This window comes from Plutella xylostella, chromosome 14 (genome assembly GCF_932276165.1).
Source record: "Plutella xylostella chromosome 14, ilPluXylo3.1, whole genome shotgun sequence".
NCBI lineage: Eukaryota > Metazoa > Arthropoda > Insecta > Lepidoptera > Plutellidae > Plutella > Plutella xylostella.
Genome location: NC_063994.1, coordinates 6,040,027 through 6,060,500, shown reverse-complemented (window position 1 = coordinate 6,060,500; position 20,474 = coordinate 6,040,027). Strand labels below are relative to the sequence as shown.

Sequence of the window (20,474 nt, the reverse complement as noted above, 5' to 3'; positions counted from 1 at the left end):
CTAAGACCCGAGAACAAATATATGTGTTTAAACAAATATCTGCCCCGGCCGGGAATCGAACCCGGGACCATCGGCTCAGTAGTCAGGTCACTAACCACTACGCCATTCGGTCGTCTTAGGTACACGATAGTTGATTGCTAATGTGTCGGTGGTGGTACGGTAGCTGTTAAGCGATAAAAGAGTATATTGGCTCGGTGACAGGTGACTTGCAAAAGCTGATGGTTTAGGAGGCGAAAATATTCAGATGGTCTTTATTGTAGGGCTTTGGGAGAGGCTTAGGTCGTGGGCAATTGGCTTGAACCTGCTAATGATGTAACATTGTGCGCGGCAGAAACTAAAAATATTCTTAATGCCTCATCCAAATTTATTCCTGTATCCCGGACAGAGAGCTACATCTTTACCTGCGGTTCCTCAGTATAAACTATACAACTATGTCATGGGGGGACCAGGGTTTCAAATGTAAATGATTATTCGTCTCCACTCACACGCCTACGTCTCGGCGAGCGACTTCGTGACATGAGCGTTTTTATACTATACAGGGTGCACGATTCACAACAAACTTATTGTTTTATACCATCCTATAGCGTTCGGGAATATAAATATATCTAGATCTATATGTACAGGTAAAACAGGAGAGGAAAGCGTAACTCTCAATAGGTATTCGGTCTCAGTTGACAGGTTAAAACTAAGTGGTCCCAGAATCCCGCTATCGAAATTCGCCAACTCGATTTTTCTAAAGCAAATAAACCGTGAAAAAACTAAGATTGATGCTTGTCATTAAGCCCGAGCATTTGATACAGTATAGTGTACCTACCGAACTCTGCAAACACCGTTATCCCAAGATATATGGCCAATAAAGTATCACTGCACACTGTGCTCGTTCCGTGCTCTCTAGAAAAATGCAACGAAATAATTTACGAGCAAGAATTTTCGACAACCGCTGCAGCGTAACGTTATGGGGGCCGGCGGCCTTGTGCCACTGAAATAAATGCGTCCTTTCTCCCTCACAGTGTTTATTTTCGGCTACAAATAGCTGCACCACGGCTGCGATGCCTTCTGCTTTCGGAACGCCGAACTATGCTAAGAAGGCAATTAAATTTGTGTCACTGTCAAAGGACTTGGTCTTTCAACGCTTCTGTAACACTGCTGTAACAATTAATTACTAGCTACAGGCGTTGCAACAATTAACCGTTAGTAATTAGTTGCGTCACTTGTTACAATACAAAACACGAGTTTTATTTATAGGATATTGTTATCAAACTCTATTACAGCCATGAGATCGACATTCAAAGTTTCCTCGTACACTTGTACGCCTGGAACGAGTATCGCCGGAGTCATATCGTAAACGCGACTGCAATTCTCCTCAAGTCTGTTTACGTATCCATACAATCTTCAATATCAATATCGTGCAGCGAGCATAAAGGCGACGCGAGACGCGCCAGTCATATCTGACGGCTCAAATGCAGCGCCGACTTTATCCACCCTATAGTCGAAAATAAATAAACGGTGTCGGGGCGACACACGGGGCGGCGGGCGGCGCACACACGCGCACGCACGCACACTCGCGCGGGCTGAGGGCGCTCCGCACTCCGCCGCTCCGCTCGGGCTCAGTCTCGCGCCGTCCACCGCTGGGGCCGGACACCCCGCCTGCATTGCCGACGCGACCAACAAAAATAATAAAACTAGTTTCCTCCCGGAGCAACGACAATCACCCCCGTGTGACGTCAAGTTTACGTGCATTGTGCGTTCACAAAAACTGTGGTGAACATTTTTTGTACGGAGTTCAGTGGTGAACGGTTGGTATTTCTTTGATGTTCGTTATATTTTTTTCGTGAGCCGGTGAACTTCACATGTTCTTTGTTTACATCTGTACGGGTATAAACGGTCCAGACATGTGTTTCAGTCTTGGTTTTTTTGGAGCTGTTTCTGGTTTAGGGCGAGTGCGTCTAATAGTCTTATTATTGAAGCGTCGTCGGACGGTTACTACGTCCCACCCATGATTCATAAGTTGAAGGTACATTAATAAAAGTCGTTTCTATTTTCAGATAACTTGGAGGTTTGATCAGATGCCGTTGACTTTACTCTGTGCGTTTGAAACAAAGGCTCTGTTCAATTTGTTCAAAGGTGAACGATCGTGCTTCTCTGAACTCGTATCTACAGGTATGTTTTGAACTCTGAATACCAACAGCTGTCGGTGAACCGCGTATACAACGTATGGTTCTTCGATACTAAAGTTTGTTTTTGTTATCGCCATACTGTTCAATGCCATTTCGTAAACTATTCGCTTGTGTAAGACTGTAAATCTTCCTCAATACTTAAATAGTTCTACATAATTTCAACATGCATCTTTTAATGCAGGCAGATGTAATCCTTCTTCTCTAATTTCATGTGTCGTACAGATCATAGGTCACATTTCTGGTTTTTAGGTCAGTGGCCTCGATTAATCTGCTATACACGATGTTGTTAGCAATAGTCTGATCTTTAAAACCATCGTCATGCGTAACTCTTCAACGCTTAGCAGACAATTTTTTGATTGCGCAATAATGTTGTTATTTAAAATATCAATTACATACGATCGTGATATGGAAATAATACTTGGTTTTTGTTGTTGCACTCGTAGTACTATGAATACTTATGCAACTGTTTAGTCAGAATGCTGCCTGTGCTGAGACAAAAGACTTCATTTACCCACTATACTCGCTAAGCGTTGATGACATAACATAAATGATTTGATTTAGCTTTGTCTACGAGAACGGTTGTCCCATCTCTCATATTGAATGACTTTAAATTCTGCGCAAAATTAGGTATAGGTATAACACAAAAAAATATGAATTCAGTTAACATAACTCAACGGGGAATCCAACAATTACAGACATCAATATTAAAGGTTCTGGAAACAAACGTTGCAAAACAAATTATTATGAGACCCTTTTAAATTAGCGGCCGTTAAACCACATCCTTTTCGCTTTTGTGAGAGACCCCTTCTCGTTTAAATTAATCAACACAATAAATCCAGCACAAAAGAATATCGATTATGATGATAGTCCTAAATTTTCCCACATGATTTGAACCAAAAAGTTGAATGAACTAAAAACCTTCACGCTTGAATTCGTAAACATGTAAAAAATCAAGTCTAGTTTTATAACCGCCACTACATAATTCAGAGTTTTTAATAAATCTCACATTATATAAAGATGATATTTATTCTTAATTACTTCGTAGAATAACTTCAATGGGAATTCAACACATCACTCGGGTCTTTCTGCGTAGAGTGTATTTTTTCTTGAAAGCTATTTCCACCTTCCCCTTTTGATTTATACGCCACGACCAGTATAACAAGATCTCTTGTTTTGTATTCCGATTCATGTTCTTTGGGCTACACTGGTGCTGGTCACGAGCGGTGCGGGAGGCCAGCTTGTGAAGGGTAGACAGAATTTCTCACAGTTCCCATATCGTCATTGCCCGTGTCTTTCCTTCCCCTTTTTTCCGTGCTCAAGAAGCGTATCGCCACGCAACTTATTTCTCAAGCGTAAGACCGATTCATTCACTTTAACTTAACAACCTACTCTATTTTCGAATTCATTTACCCACTCATTTACCATTAATGTACCCACGTTTAGCGATGAAGGATTACCAGACCGAAAATAACTGAGTATGTCACCAGTTAAAAGTGAAACCAAGTTCCAAAGTATGCAGTTCCAGCATCTAGTTTTTCCAGTTCCAAGTTCATAAATTTCTTTGTCCGCAAGTCCGCTGTTGGAAGCATTAACGTTCGGTGCCGCACAAAAATATCCTTTGGATGACACATGAATTGCCCGCGTTGTTTTTACCCTTGAATCGTCTGGATGTTTGACCCCGCGGTGAAATGAACTGGTTGAATAAATATTCATCTCATGGCAATGGTATGATTTCTTCTGTGTTGGTGTTTGCACGTAGTTATATACGTAATGCATAAATGCATTTTATTTTCTCGTGTTACAAAACTATTTTTATCTATGAATGTGATTCACCTTCGCTGTTAGCCTTGGTTAGCTCTTGCTATGGTATAGGGCTCGTGGCTTTGCTTCCTGCTTCTGCAAGTTCCGTATTAGTTAGTGCCTTTCTAGCAAGTCCTTGTTTGTCACAGTAACCGATTTACTCAATGGTGTAACTAAATCCAACATTTCCTCTTATGCTTCACAGTTTAGATGTGTGCGTTCGGTCGAGTAGGTTCTGTTTACGTATATTACGATCGTAATACATTATTGTATGTAATGTGATTTTGCTAGGGCTTCAATGGCCGTGAAAACCAATATTTAATCGTGTTATGCAAAGTTGTGTTTGTCAAACAAAGCATTTGTAAGTTCATCGTCTCACAGAAGTCTGGCAAACCGATTAAACGCTGCTTGATAACTTTGGCAATTGCGTGATAAGTGCAATAAATTCCAAGAACGAATATATACAATGATTGCCGTATCTTTTTTAAATAAAGCACCTTAGCTCATAAAACGCACGTTCGCTTTAACCTTTTGTTTCTCAAGAGTTCCTTCGCAATTTATCGTTTTGCTGCGGCCGAGTACAAGGCAAGAGTAATTCTTTTAAAACTGGCTCGCGCAGTCTCCACGGACAGACATCGCCGTGCTGTTGACCGCGCCAAGGTCGCGCAATCGGTCAGCCAACCAAATGTCACGGCCGTACGCAGCGCCGGCACTATGCGTCACAGTGGGACGTGACTCAGTGACACGTACTGGCAACACTACAGCACTACCTGTCAAACGGTTCGGAAACTCTAACCTCACTACTGGCGTGGGCTCGTCACTAGTGCCATTACAGAGGCCCACCGAGAGGCCCTCCAGGCGTTCCGACAAATTATCAAATGCTCGCGCGTCTAATGACTGGTAGGTAACGATTTTGTAACCGACGTAATAAAAATGTTTTCGGCTGTACATTTTGAGTACTTTATGGTTGACACGTTATGGCGAGACCTTGAATGTTGGAAGGTAATGGTACTAATGGTTGGGTTTAATGGTTCTATTCTACATATTTAAGTGAATTGTTACTGTTTTTAATTAGCATAGTTTATGTAAAGCACCCTTCTTTGATGACAATGTGATTACTGATTGCTCACTCAGGAATGGCAGTGACATTGGCAGCGAGTCAATGCGGAAAACGGAAATACACTCTAGGCGCACAGTGTTACTTATTATTATATATTTTTTGTCCTTAATTTTTTCAACGCGTTGGCAGTCGTAATTCGTAATAATTTATCTTTCCTCCCGAGCTATTGTGTATTTTCACTCGTAAAGCAAACAATAACTTTGGACGTACAATCGGGAAGGTTTACGACAGTCGAAATCGTATTTCTAATAATAAAACGACTCAATCTAGATGGGGCCATGTTTTATCATGGAGGCAACGTTACAATTTTATATTTTTATGATCCCATCGTGATGAGCCACTATTATGTGTCATTTCATTCTCGTGCTTTATTCTATTCAAAGAAATTATAACGCATTGACCATCAAGGTGTGAATGGTATTAGAACGCATTGTTTAATATCCAACCATATCAATGAGCTTTATAAAGCTTCAGTTCCTATGGCTGGATGTCGGTGATTTAAAATGGTGCTATGTACCTACTTATTATGTATGTTTTTTAAATGCTGATAATTTATAACGATGTACCGACACATTAAAAGAAATCAATAACGATTGAACACTACGTACTGTCACAACAAAATGCAATGTTACCGGTAAAATAGAAGATCTTGTGATACGAATACAATGTGCTCTAGTCATCAACACCACATAATAAATAAACAAACACCCATCATTTTTCTCTTTCTCTTGCGCAACGCAACCTATCATTCCGAGGAGTCCCATTTCTGTTAATTTACCATCCGTATGTGTTTGTAGCTTTGTAGGGCCGGGCGTGAGTGTGTAATCATAATAATTCACGTTATCTTACCGGAGGTGAACGTCGGACGTGCCGCCATCGTGCGTCTTTTTTTTTAAACGCGTTATAAATATGTCCACTTGCCCGAGTGCGTGACACACTGTGCGGTGTTGCCATAGCATTGGGGTAAAGATAAAAGTAACCCTCCGGGAGTTGCTAATGAATTTGTAGTGTTGCCAGCTCGCGGTGTTTTATGTCCTGCCGTGGTGATTACTGCCGATCGAGCGACGCGACGACGGCTGAAATGCTAACTAATTATAACAAAATACCTTTTTTGTGACTGTGAAAGAACATTTTTTATAGTAATTTTGAAAAAAGAAAAAAAACTTTATAAATTGGATTAAAAATAAAATTACTAGTAAACTAAAGCAACACAAAAACCCTCGACAAATTCTTTTAAGCCGCATCCTTTGGCTTTCCTTAGAACTCCTAGCGTTTCCTTTCCGTTTGCTCTCATATCGTTCTTTTTGACAGTTCCCTGGCGGCCATATTGTTATCTACGTCACGTTTGTTAGCCGGTTAAATATTCACAGATAAGCCACAGATTTTCTATGAAAAGATTAGTGGTTTTAATGGTCATTCGTTGCTTCATTGTTTCTTTACTTAGATAAGAAATGTTTGTGTTTGTATAAGTACAGGTTCTTCTGTGTCCTTAGAATACCTACTTGATCTATAAAATTTATCAAGATCATAATATAATTAATACCATTCGGAATGTCATTAAAGACAAAGGAAGTACTTAGATTAGCAATAAGAACTATGTGTTTTGTTTAATTGCTACTTAGGTATATGCAGTTATATAGCTTTGTTTTTCCCGACCCTGTCTTAAACTAAGGCTACCTTAATCCACCATAGCATGAATTATTAAACTGAGTTCCACATTCCATAAATATAATTTCCCTTTGTTTATTCTTAGATACTACAACACATGTTTTATTAAATAAGGTTATCTTACCTTATATCCATTCGCATTACGGCTGCAAATTAATTCATACCTAATGACAAACATTACTACGAGTGACTTTATGTAATAACAGTGCAGCTAATTATGTGTTATGCAGTCCAATACAGTTGCAAGCCAATGTGGCAAAATCTGTTGACATACAATACCGTCCGTCGTATGCCATCTCTTTCTGGTATGTAGTGCACATGTATCGTTCACTCTCCCTTTCTCCCATTGCTGGAATACCTGAATACCACGGGTGAGGCCCCATTGGTGCGCTGCCATACCTATACACTCAAGAGCAATGAAAATGTTCCTGAACTTTGCAACGACACGACGCAACGCACCAATGGGGCCTCAAGTTATGAGTCATCCAGAATTTTCTTCCGGAAAACCCGACCGACGTTTCTGAATAACGTAACATAGACTGTTTGATTTTCGTATTTCTTTTCTTAGTTTAGTTGAAGACTCATAGATAATATGAATCATGATTGTAATAGTATATCATCTGCAACGGAACTAAGGTCATCGCATACATGTGGTATCATCAAGTATCATGTTTTAATGAATCATTTTTGTAATCACGACGTACTCAGGTTTGCCATTGAATCTTAAAGACTGTTGTAATTGCCTCCCAACATTCTCTTGAAACCTACGCGGTCAGCCCACGCCACTAAAATAGGTACCTTCAAATCACGTCAGGGTTATTCTATATTGACAAAAACGAACGAACGAGAGCTGTTACGCTATTGCTACGTTTAACAACAAAATCCTCGTGGTCACTGCGGCAGTAGAGATCCGAAACTTCCTTGCTTTCATATGCTAGAATGACCCTCGAGTACAAAACTACTTAATCGCGTAGTAGTTTGCAAAAAACACGTATTTTTCCGTCCGAGATTAGTTTATTGTCGCTCGGCGTAGTTGGAAAAACTGGCTAAACGTTGAAATCAATGCTCTTTGGACCAGAGCCTTATGTGTGAAGTGAGGTCGTTGACCCGCTCGCACCCGCCGTGCCCCATGCTTTGTTAATACAAGTGTGTACAATGTACTCTACGCGGCCGACTCGGACTTTTCCTGTACGATCATGGGCAAATATACCTAAGCCTCAAATTAAAGGCTAGTGTTCATATCGCGAACTTGGTTTGACAACCATTTTCGGATACAAAATGAATTGTATTGGGCTCTAATTATGACTTGGTACCTAAATGTTCATTTTGAGTTAATGATAGGCCCGCTTCACAGACGAGGTAGGTATACTTGACTATCCCCCGGGTACATAATTATCAAAACAACATCGTTGGCATATGTTTCTTAATCAAATAATAAATCTGGCATAGATGACTAATCATATAAATAAATAAAAAAGTTTTGTACTACTTTTACGTATGAATTATAATAATACAGCATTGGACACTGTTCATATAGGAGTAACCTTTATTTCCGATATGACACAAGAAGGTATGTATCTAAGTTATTAGCCTTTCAACAAAACATGAAAGATTAAAAAACACATTAGGTACAGGTTGGGGTCTTTGACTGATCCTAATCCTTTGTTTAGAATACCTTAGTACTTAGGTATCGTTACTGGGTTCTTATTGAAACTCAGCAGATTTACGTATTTTGTAAAAATGTTATTGCGTGTTTTAGACCGGTTTAGTTAAGTTTGTTTAAAATATCTGAAATCCTTACAATTGAAGACATCTATCCTCTGATTGAAAGGGGAGGAATCAAGAATGGAAGAGAAGGCTGTATCGGGACGTAATAAGTTTGAAGAGAACGTCAGTGTGCGTTTATGTGCAATACATCTTATGACTTGTCAGCCTTTTAAAAGTTATTGGCCGTCATCGAATTGTCGGTTTTTTAACTTCAGTTAACTAATAAGCATAACAATTACCTACATGGGATTGGTTTTTACAAATAAAGTGGACCGTTACCTTTGGGTAGGTGAATCATGTCAATAATGATTGTCTACCTGAGTGATGCATTCGGTATAGTGGGTGCATCGCTAAATGTTAACTTTACATATAGGTTTCTGTACTTACTTACTCTGATATAAATTTTCTCTGTTTCTTGCTTTCGAAAAAATGATTTTACGTTACGTTATTGCTAAATTGTGGTAAATAAAACCATAGACTTGTTGATGAAATGTCAGTAAATCCGAAATTGGTTTAAGATTTGAATATTTATCGGTAAAACTTAATCATAATTATTATATTACTATTTACTGGATAAGATCCAAATTTCACCGAATATCCTGCATTTGCCAACTTTTTTTCTGGTGATCGCTCCCTAACGGTAAACTAATGACAAATCGAATAGACTATAGTATCTTGACCTACGACAACTGGATGCTACTTGAGCCTATTACTAGTATAATAATTATAGGTGTGTTCATTTTTTTATTCATCTATCGCGTATGCTCATTAATTTCATACATTTCTTGTTTATATTGATTTATTTACTTTAAAGCTTTTGACCCGTAAATCCAGTGAGTACAGTATTTTTTTATTATCTTACATAAAAGGTGTATTATTGAACTCTAGCTGATCCTGTTCGCTTCTCTTGAATCATCCTGTATTGTATATACCTATGTAGTTAAGTAAAAGAAAAAGTTGCAATGTAATAAAATATTTGCGATTCCAACAATGGACCACTTTAAAGTTTGCAGTGAAGCTGTTGTTATAACTTCTGTTAAAACTTAAATCGTTTAATTCAAACTTTTTATTATTTGAGTTTTACTAGAAGAATAATTTATTGGAAAAGTTTGCTCTAACACATCCCAAATTATAATAGTTTCAAATCGTGATTTAAAGTTTTCTAGAGATGGAATTTTATTAAAATAAGTAAACATACCTACCCAAGTCCCCTGATGTACTGTTCTCTCGTATTTTGACCTCTACGCGGTCAATGCACACGTAAATTATACCCCCGGTATATCGATACCAAATTTTTGTGAGAAAACAAAGAAATAAAATATACGGCTCCGTATCGAGGCATAAATTGTTCACCTTTTTGGGGCGGTGAGTAATCTGGAACGGTTTGGTGCTTTGGTTAGTAACCAGGGGCCTATCGCGAAGTCATAACAGTGTTTTTTTAAGGATACCCAAAACCGAAGAAGTATATTTTCAGTAATCTTGGTCCAGGCCGGGAATCGAACCTTCAGAGCTTTATTGCTGCACCATTTGTCTAGCAAACCACCTAAATACACAAACAAAGAATATAACAAAAACTGAAACAGCAGTCCATTCAAAGCATTCCGGCCAAGATTTACTACTCTCAGCGGCTGGAACCACATTTCCTCCCAAAAATTCATAACACCCCCATTAATATATCCGGGTTTTCTCACAATATTATATTCTCGCAATAGGCGTAAGATGCGGATTTATGAAACCTATTCTCGTTTTTCTGTTATTATTTTGAATATTTTCTACTTTTGCTTTTTAAAGTTTATCACTTTGTTTCATAGTTTAAAGTGTGACTTAGAAGAATTTTTGTCAGTCCTAACTAGTCCTAAGTCTATGTTCGGACAATATAAAATATTACGTTATACTTCTGTTTATTGCAACCAATCTGCAAATTTCCACAGTGTAAATCGTACAAGATTCACTAATATTGGTTTATGGTTTGGTATATTTTGTAAAAGAAAGGCTGGCAACACCAACGTGGCTGCTATTCGCTTCTAATACTGGTTGTTTTCGGCTCGCAATGCCAATAAATCATGGAGGCTTTCCTTGTATTAAACATTTTTCGCGGCCGAACAGTTTTATCGACATATTTTTGCATTTTGTCCAGGATTATGAGAAACAGCTGCTTTTGTTCCAGTCTTGTATGAATAATGCACAATGTTGTTTCGTGGTAGATACATTTTCCGATTGATACTTTGATTCTTTCGGTGAATTTATTTATTTTATGAAACTACAGAATTACAATAACATCAAAATTAATTAAGTGTGCCACAAAATAAATGAGCATAAATTAAATATGTTATTATGCGTTAATGCATAAGCAGAAAGTGCGTGGAGCGTACATTGAATAATGTTAAAATATCAATGCTGTTTTATACTCCATAATTATTTTGGTAACGTTCTGAATTAATTTGGGTTTCAATATGAACATCATTCAGGTTTTATTTTGAATACCTACAGTATACTCAGTGCCTTGAGTCCGCGTTGTTCTATGCTTAAGATATCGAAAGAGAAATTGGTACCTATATGCTTTTTTAAGCAAACATTTGGCGAGCTGTTCAGTATTTTAACTTCCAATGTTGAAGCTACAACTTTGTTGCAAGCAAAAATAGAAGTACTGAAGAGACCATCAGAAGCCTTTTTATGAAGGGACTAGACACGCTAAATATTCCTTCCAGCCAGTATCATCAGCTGCACTACCTCGCTCGTCCCTTCAAACCTGTTCTGACCGCATCCTCGGGACAACGTGGCCCGTGCCCCCATAACAATAGGTGCTACTTTCCCTCGGAATAGTACTCGATAGGTTTTTTTTCTTCTTTCTGTGGTGCGTCTGCCATCTGCAGGTAACTCGAGCCGAGTCCCTCGGCGAACAGCATTAAGACCGTTAATGTGTTTCGAAGATCCATTTCTTCAAAGTTTGAGGAATACCGTAAAATTCGAAATTTTGCCCCTATTTTTTTGCTTGGAAACTACCAATGTCTTATTTTGCTATATTATGTGTTTGATAAGTCTGTGTATGTTAAATTGTTATTTTTATTTGTTACAGGTATGTACCCGTTTATTATGTAACGTTCAATCGAAGCTCCTATTCCGGTAAGTAGGTATTCAGTCACTGTATACTTGTATAGGCATAACTTTGGCCCTAAGTTTACCTTTTATACCTATAAAACTTTCCGTACCTACATGTTTTGTGGTTCACCAGTTAAGAATTGTAGGTAGTAGGTAACTAGGTACCTACCTCGTATTAAGCATCACGAGAATGGCACTGTATGCTTCAAAAAAACCATTCCGAATGTAAATAAATACCAAGCATAGGCATGTGTGTTACAAACACAAACAATAACACGGTCCACATTTTACGAAGCCTATCCCTTGAGAAATACGTCGAGTTTACATTTAGAATTGCACTAGCTGTTTACATCCACCGGTTAAAATTCCAGTTCAAAGCTTTTAAATTAGTTAGCAGCAACATATTTACGTTCAAACAAAACAAAATAACCCTAAATTGCTCGCGTCGAAAAGCGGAAGGCGTCATAAAACATGTGGGTATCGCGTTAAGTTGGGCTTCGAATGCGTTCAATTTGTTTTAACTAACTAAAATAGCTCGGGTCTGCTCTGTTTCCGTTTGGAGGGTGGACGAGGGTTAAGGGCAAGATACACAGCGATAGCTACTTACTACCTATGGCAATACTGTAAACTGTGCCAAAATACACAGTTCAGAACTATCCCCGCGTAGACACTAGCGCCGCCACAGTAAGCGGCAAACGTTGTGTTTATGTTTTACATACGAGTTGGCATTGTATTGTAGTGAAACGGGTCGGGATGTCAAATGGATAGAATTTTGTGGGTGCAGGGAAAGTATTTATTAGTTGATTAAGTTTCAGTGTTGGTCAGTTCTAAACTGAATTTATATGGGTCAGTTGTGATGAGGGCAACGCAGCCTTTTTACTTTACAATATAGAAATTTTCACTGAAAATAAAATTTGTATTATGCTTTTAACTTCACACAATGAGTTAAAATTTAACTGTTGTAGAGGTGGCGATGACTTGCAGAATTTAAAGGAACATGTCATGAGCAAATGACATTCACACACGAAGGTTTATCAGGAGAGCTGCCAGACACCGGCGGCCCGCATCTCTAGTCCTTCATCTCTGAATAAAAAACCCTCTCAACCCTAAAATACAGCTCTAAATTCAAGGAATCTGATATTTAAATAACAATGCGTCAAGAGGCATGGGTGACGGGTGTGCCAGTGACAGGAGGTCCGCCAGACCTTCGGTACCTTTCACGGGTTAAGGTTCTATCATAAGCTTATCAGGGTTTTCTAATTTACGCCGAATTGAATCTCGACGACCTTGTAGTGGAAAGATTTTCGGTCTCGACTGTCTGGTGCGGACACTTTTTGGAATGTGTGTTAAAGGGTCAGCTATTTTTTTGTTGCTTTTTTTTTTCTTCATACCATTTTAGGATTGGCACTAGACTAGCTAATGCTATCTAGCTACACATTGCTTTAGTAGGTTTCATTAGAAATAAAACTTTTTTTTTATTTATTCATTTCAGATAGTAAAATCCATAAAATGTGTTAGTAACAATGTATCCTTAGGGCGAATACACGTAATTTTGGCGTGGTTAAACTCGTTTGGTTTCAAGTCTATAAGTAATATTAGCACAGATATTAGTAAAGGTAATATTAGATAATGAAATGGGACGTGTCACTGATTAGATAACAATGCCGTGGTTATAACGTTAGCTCCAATAAATCAATAACAGATTGTATAACTGAAGCCGTTACGAACTCATACATTATTCTCATTTCTACGCCTCCGCTATGCATAAGCGCATCTGAATTTTCTACCACCGACGGAAATAAAGGGTGTTATAATATAATTTGCTCAGATGTGAACGTGAAGCAGAACTTGAGTATACTATTCAACGATGTGATTCCCTGAATTGTCGCTGAGCAGGACTTAAGTTCACACTTAGGTTATTTTTCTCAAGTGAGAAAGTAGGCAACAGACGTTTTAAATCTGCGCACTACGCACTAACCACCACATAAAAAATAAGGGGTGTTATAGACTTGACGTCTGTGTTTGATTATTATTGTGTCCATGCGCATTTACTTTAGTTTACTCCTCACGCTTCTCATCCCATCAGCCATTGAAAATGCATAAAGATATACTGTACACGGCAAAAAAACCCTAACTACCCCAGTCATTTGCATATTCAACGTGATCTGTAACGGATAATGAAGCTTGCTGCTAAGTCATTAGAAGCGATAATCGAGTTGCGATGAACAGATAATTATTCATAAATGAGGGTCGTCCAGAAAGCGAAGGCGTACTCCATTGAAGGAAATATGAGCAGCACGTGTCTTCAGCTCTTTGTCGGATTATAAATACAGGCTGTTGCAAAGAGGGTATACTAAGCCGAAACCTACATGTGCAGCATGGTGGTTTTTTTCGCAAATTTTGAAATTTTGATTTCAGTTTCGGGCTTAGATATACCATGCTGCACATGTAGGTTTCGGCTTAGTATACAATACAATACAATACCATAATCTTTATTTGCACACCATAAAAAACTTAATTAACTTAAATAACAGTGATGCACAAATGGCGGTCTTATCGCTATAAAGCGATCTCTTCCAGACAACCGTATACCCTTTTTGCAACACCCTGTATATCCCAGATGAGAAACAATGGGATGACATGCCTGTGCTGTTTTGGTTGTGTATTGAGACTTGCGAACGGATAGATGAGTGGAAAATTATTGGAGCTATAGAATATGTTGTTATATTAGTAGTAGCCAGTACTCACCAACTATCCAAACCTGTAGACTACTCCTACACCTACAGTCATCATGATTCATAATTTATAATATTGATTAAATTGCAATAGGCACCAAATCGTTGTATGAAATTATTAGCCCTATTTAGAAATCGAGATTAGTATATAGAGATCAACTACTATCCAAGTTCGTCATTGATTCAAATATTTTTTGAGGACAATGTGACCTAGACTGATCTTGTTTTTAACAGTCAGACAAAAAAATAAAGTTTTGCAAAGCTTCCGATTTGACAAATAAAACAAGAATGGATTCGGTCCCCAGCCGCCCGTCGCCAGGGTTGCCACCGACAAATAAAGTCCGACTTAAACAATGGCTCGACTTGTTTCTTTATTCTTTCCTTCCCCAGCAGAACATTCTAGATTTACTCAGAGATCCATTCAAATCAGAGCTAAATTTGACAAAAAAATACCTTTTTCAATATTGTTTTCTTTTTTGTATATTTAATTTTAAAGTAGTAGTAAAGATAAACATGTAAAATTTTCCTAAAACAGCAAAAATGTTATAATTAGTGAGGGAAATGGAAGCAAGCATTTATCGTCCATAATCCACGCAACGTCGGAGCTCGTTTATTTCAGACAAAATCCTGAAACTCGGACCCTGTCTTGTGTTACTGTGTATAAAGTAAGCGTATAGTGCGACTAAATCGTCTTGATCTTCGTTATTTATAAAATGTAACTCACTAAGCGTTACAAATACAAGGTTATATGCTATATTGTGTCAATATTTAATCTGTGATTGTGTCCCTTCTTTATAAAATAAGAGACAAATGAAAATCAAATTGACAATTTCAAATAGATCCTATTTCCTATTTAAATTTTTAGAAAATGACATAAAGATATATCGACCGCGATTGTACTGCGACCGGCAGAATTCAATTAATTATCTGTTCCGGATCGTCCATTAGGTCACTCAGAATTGCATTAGCTACGTTAGTGATAAATTAATATAACACGATTGGTACAGCTGGGCGAGCTACGACTTTATCAAATAGCATAATTTGCTGTAGAATTGCTTAAACTGTTGCTAGTTCTGGAACTGTACAATGTTATTCCCAGTAACTTTGGTAATGCTTGTGATAAAATTAATAATAGGGATTCTAATAACTATCTGGTACAACTTGCTTCAATTTATTCTTACAATTTGCATTTTTGTATAGTAGCTTAAGTTTACGCAAACATGCCGTAAGAAACTAAAAGGATTAAGATCATTTGGGCGCGTTACAGTAGCATTATACGTCGCATAAACACAAGATTAGCAGTGGGCCCTAACATGTGGTGTTTTGACCGCTTGCCTCTTGTTTGTAGGTTGTTTGGCCTCACCTCAATGTGTACTTAGGTGCCTCTGCTACTACCTTACTTAAGCTAAGGCAATCCTTCGCGGTTGCCAACGTGCTTTTTTTTAAGCCCAGACTTCAAGACGTTTTTGAATGTCCAGTGTTTTATTGTTGTCATGAGTATGTTTAGATCAAGTTTAGATTCATACATTTACTGTGATTTGCACCAAATATTTAAATGACATTAAATCTATTGCTGGTTTTCTCTCATACTATACTGTCAAAGCAAGCCAGCAATATAGACTTACGGTTAAGATCGCTGTTGTTCTCACTATACATAATATTTGAGTTTTCTTCGCCATTCTTTCTAACTTCTGCAAGCACATTTCTGACGACAAGGGTATGTATTTGTAAGTTTTAAGTAAAACTTTATTTATCAAAGGATTCCTTGGAAATAGACCAAAAACTTTGACGCGACAAAACTTTGTTGGAGGCAATTTAGTACCCTCTTGATTAGCTGTCGTTTTCATGTTGGGCAATCTAACTTCTTAATAGTATCAAAATAACTTTTGTGTCAACCCCGCTTCTTTTTTGTTACAGTTACAGGCAAACTGGTGTTTTTTTCATAATCTACAATTAAACGTTCTTATTCAAGTGAAGACATTTAGGATGTTCTTTTGTGTCGTGGCCTGAGCGTAGATTTTGCCGTTCTGACACAATTGATTGGGTGATTGGGTTTTAGGACTTTGAGAGTCCAAAATTACTCAATTATTCACGTTACATAATAATCTATGTCTCATTCATTCAGCCATATCTATAGCCTTATAAAATAGAGCAAAATAAACGAGTAAAAGTAACGGGTAAAATTAACGAGCTACTTTATCAACAAACTTAGTCAAAGTCAAATTTTTTATTCATCGTATGAATACAAAATTTTCTGATGAACGTAAATTTTTACAAACTACGTATTACTGATAACTACTCATATATTTAAAAACAAAACAATATCAATTTGTCTCATTGCTATAATTACTGCGAAACCCTTATTAGTATACTGAATGCGTGTTGTGCCTTGGCCTTTATCAAGGTTGCCTTTGTCTGCATCGACTGAAATAGTGTTACAACGATGACTATTACTGTCTAGTACAAGTGCGTATTTATGTACAGCACTGTGAATGCACCTTTGGCTACCGCACAACAGAGTACAATAGTACCTTAAAAGCCTGTGGTATGTATTTTAAAAATGCAAAAATTTGTTTAATTTGTATAATATTCAAATACTTACAATAAGAAAATAAGGGTTGTGGCGCTCGCTGGTATTAACATTTGATGGTGAAACAAAGATGAAAGAAGATTTTCATTTCGTTAAAAATGTAACCACACGCACTACGCATGATTCCTAGTAAAAAATAAACCCCGAGGGAATGAAAAAGCTAGTATGGGTAACCACACCATCCGCCCCGTTTTTTACGTTCAGCATCTATCGGCTTCATATGAAATAACAAAGTTATAATTAGAATATGTTTACAAGAACCGGGTAAGGGGCCTCTTTGATTTCTAAATTGAAATTAGAACATTAATCGAACACTGGCTACACGCTTTAAAAAGAAAACATTACTGTAATAAGTTTGTTGATAAAATTGAACGGAGTTTGGAGTTATGCCTCTTTGCATCATTGTTGGCTATGTAGCAATTTTTCCGGCTATGGTCCGGTGTTATATTTTAGTGTCATTTTATGTGTTGTAAGATAGCCTTTCGAAGCCGCCCACAGGCAGTCAATCGTGACTTTTATACCCTGGCGCATCCTTCCGCCATCTTGAATTCCATCCCTCGCGATTACATCACACGAAATTATCCCTTATCCGACTTAATATACAGACGACAATACCTTCCGACGCGGGTGTGACAAAGCGGCGTCATTCAACCGACAAAATGAACTTTATACCGCTAGTAATAAAGAGCTTTTGATACAAATTTCTGTTGATTTTGGTCCTATCGAAATCCTATTGTTGGTCTGAATACAGTCTGATTCGGGTCTTGGATGATGTGACGAGGCATTTTTTTTATCCTGTCACAGGAATGTCGAGAGGGTTATTAATCATCCTCCCTGGGACTACAGTTCAGTTTATTGTTTTATAACATTAATGCTGTCTGCCTGTACCTGGGGACAGATACGTTAGGCTGAAAATTCAGTAAATCATTACCTATTTCAAAATATTATCACAAATTTTTGTGAAAGCCAAATCGAACAATAATATTTGGAAGGTTTTGTGGAATTGAACAACTATACTTTTCTAATAACATTAAAATCTTTTTTATAGGTAGGTAAGTATTTAAAAATATTTTACAAAAATGAGTTCCTTGAGGCTTCGTTCAATTCGTATCGAATTACTATAGTGAGTTTTTACTGAATTTATTGTTTGTATTCTTGGAAGCCATGTTTTTTCGACGTGTCGGGCATAGATGATGGTATCCGGTGACTTTTTTGAAGATGACTTAATTTCCGATGGCATGTCTACGCCATTAGCGTATCTATAACCCGTCGTAGGTAGACATGAATTAGCATTTCCGCCCATTGAATTCTGAATCTTAAATTTACGTATGTTAATATGTTTTTTCTTTGTCGTTTTTCGGTTTCGTTAAAAGATCACCCTCGGTTGGAAATGTTGGAATGGTGATGATTCTTTTAACGGTGGTTTGTGCATGCATGTTATTCATGTCTCCTTGCCTTATAAGTCCTTCGGGTTAGAGCCATGAATATCGCGCAATGTACAGAGAACAATTTGTAGCTGCATTTTTTGTTATACTTTGTTAAGGGACCGTAACGATGCATTAAGATGAGTCATATGCGTATGTAAATTAGGTTGAAAATTAAGCGGCAAACCTTTGTTTCTTTATTCAAATACGTGTTGTAGGATTACATGTCGGGTGACCATGGGATCCATGGCAAATGAAGAATGCAGGTTTCTTGAGGCCAAACTATTTAATCAGATTCTACACATAGTAACCAATTTACATTTCGTGTGTGAACTAAGTGACGGGCGCGAGACGACTAGCGTCCCCGCATTGTTCGCTACTGGAAGTTACCATAAAGCTGACATTGCAAAACGTGACTATAACATGTGTCGCTACATCACTTCCCCCGTTTTTTCAAAATTTTTGTCAAAAATTTTCAAGTGCAATACGTAGTACCTATGTTACAAAAGCCTCTCTTACGGAGCTTTAAACTTGAAACATACAATACGAAACAAAACAGAAATCACAAAATTACATTTCAATACTGATACAAAATTAACAAATCAAACTTATAAATCACACAATAAACCACTCGGTATAACTACGTAGCACTTTGTTCACTCGCGACGCGCTTATCACATTCCGCTGACCGTGCAAGATGAACGCTGCTACCTCGGTTCTGCGAATCCGACCTCGTGTGGGAATTTCCGATAGCTTCTTTGTTAGCACCTCCCATCCATCCTGGCGGGAACTTCCATGAGGACCCTCGAGTGAGCCTCCGCGTGGGTGACCAGTCCACTATGCTCCAGCTCGGCAGCCTCGCAGCGAGGAAAACCGCCCAAAACTCGCTAACTTCAGAAGCGCCGATTACCGCCCGTTGACCTGCCGTCGTGAACGCGCAATCGTACCTTCTATATGTGTTCCGCTCGTCCAGGTCCTGACTTGAGATGCTTCGATACGCTAATGACGTCTTCGTTGCGTAAACAAAATTTGTGAAGGGGTGATGCACTTCCAGTAGATGATGTTCCTGATGTTGTCGTTGTTACCCCATGGCCTTGATGGGGGAGCCGTCTCGTCCACGCCGTTCCATGCTGCGCCGTTACATGCCGCGTCATCGCCGTGCTGACTCCATAATTTCTTCCGAAGGTTGCGTGTTCAGGTTGTCGGGGTCACCACTTTAGGGTTAATGAGGTGACTGGGTTGTGGGTAAATGACGAATGCAGGATTTCTTGAGGCCAAACTATTTAATCAGATTCTACACATAGTAACCAATTTACATTTCGTGTGTGAACTAAGTGACGGGCGCGAGACGACTAGCGTCCCCGCATTGTTCGCTACTGGAAGTTACCATAAAGCTGACATTGCAAAACGTGACTATAACATGTGTCGCTACAGTGTTAAGGTTTTGGACTCGAATAATACAGACGGTTCACAGTCTGGTAACGTTTTTAGTTGATGGTTCTGGACCACCAGAGTGGAAGATTAATGAAACTGTCTGTAAAAAAATAGCGGTCAAAAGGATCATACGAGACCCGAAATTCGGTCGAATTAATTATTTTTAGGCTACTTGTGGCCTTGAGTCTGACCTATATGATTTCGCTTTCAGACCCCGCAAATTATACATTATCGAGACACGCAAATTATAGACTTCTAGGTAACTGTTAACATTATAAATACATTGATTATTATTAGTCATTGGAACCGATTCTTGAGGCACCTTTAAATTTAATTTTATCATCGAATATCCTATTGCGCTTTTTGCTATACTTATTAATAATTAGGTATCTGTATCTGTACTTACTCCAAAGCGTTGGATAGACAGAATTCAATGTTTCTGTTTGTGATCGGTGACTCAATAGATACCTAAGTATTATTTTTAGCTATGTTTCATAAAAACCGGTTCACCTTATGAGCGTATTTATCATAATTCTTTACTTCAAGTTATGTAATTTTTCCGAAAATCTTAGCTAAAGAAAGCTTACATCTCAAATATTTTTTGTCCAGCGCATCCTAAAATTTGCTGGCTCATTTCCTCTTTAGTTATAAATTGTGTTA

General features: G+C 38.1%; 1 protein-coding gene across 10 annotated transcripts in view; it reads left to right on the top strand.

Moving 5' to 3' along the window:
• The first annotated feature begins 1,330 nt into the window (after positions 1 to 1,330).
• LOC105384515 (brain tumor protein) overlaps positions 1,331 to 20,474 on the top strand; it is an 89,123-nt gene continuing 69,979 nt past the window's right edge. For 4 of the 10 annotated variants that reach the window (XM_011554777.3, XM_011554776.3, XM_048625304.1 and 1 more), the window contains exons 1-2: positions 1,490 to 1,796; positions 2,046 to 2,160. The gene's annotated coding sequence lies outside the window, so the exon portion shown is untranslated. Of the gene's footprint in view, positions 1,797 to 2,045; positions 2,161 to 20,474 lie in introns of all 10 variants that reach the window. The other 6 variants (XM_011554770.3, XM_048625301.1, XM_038120378.2 and 3 more) reach the window with 4 other exon arrangements.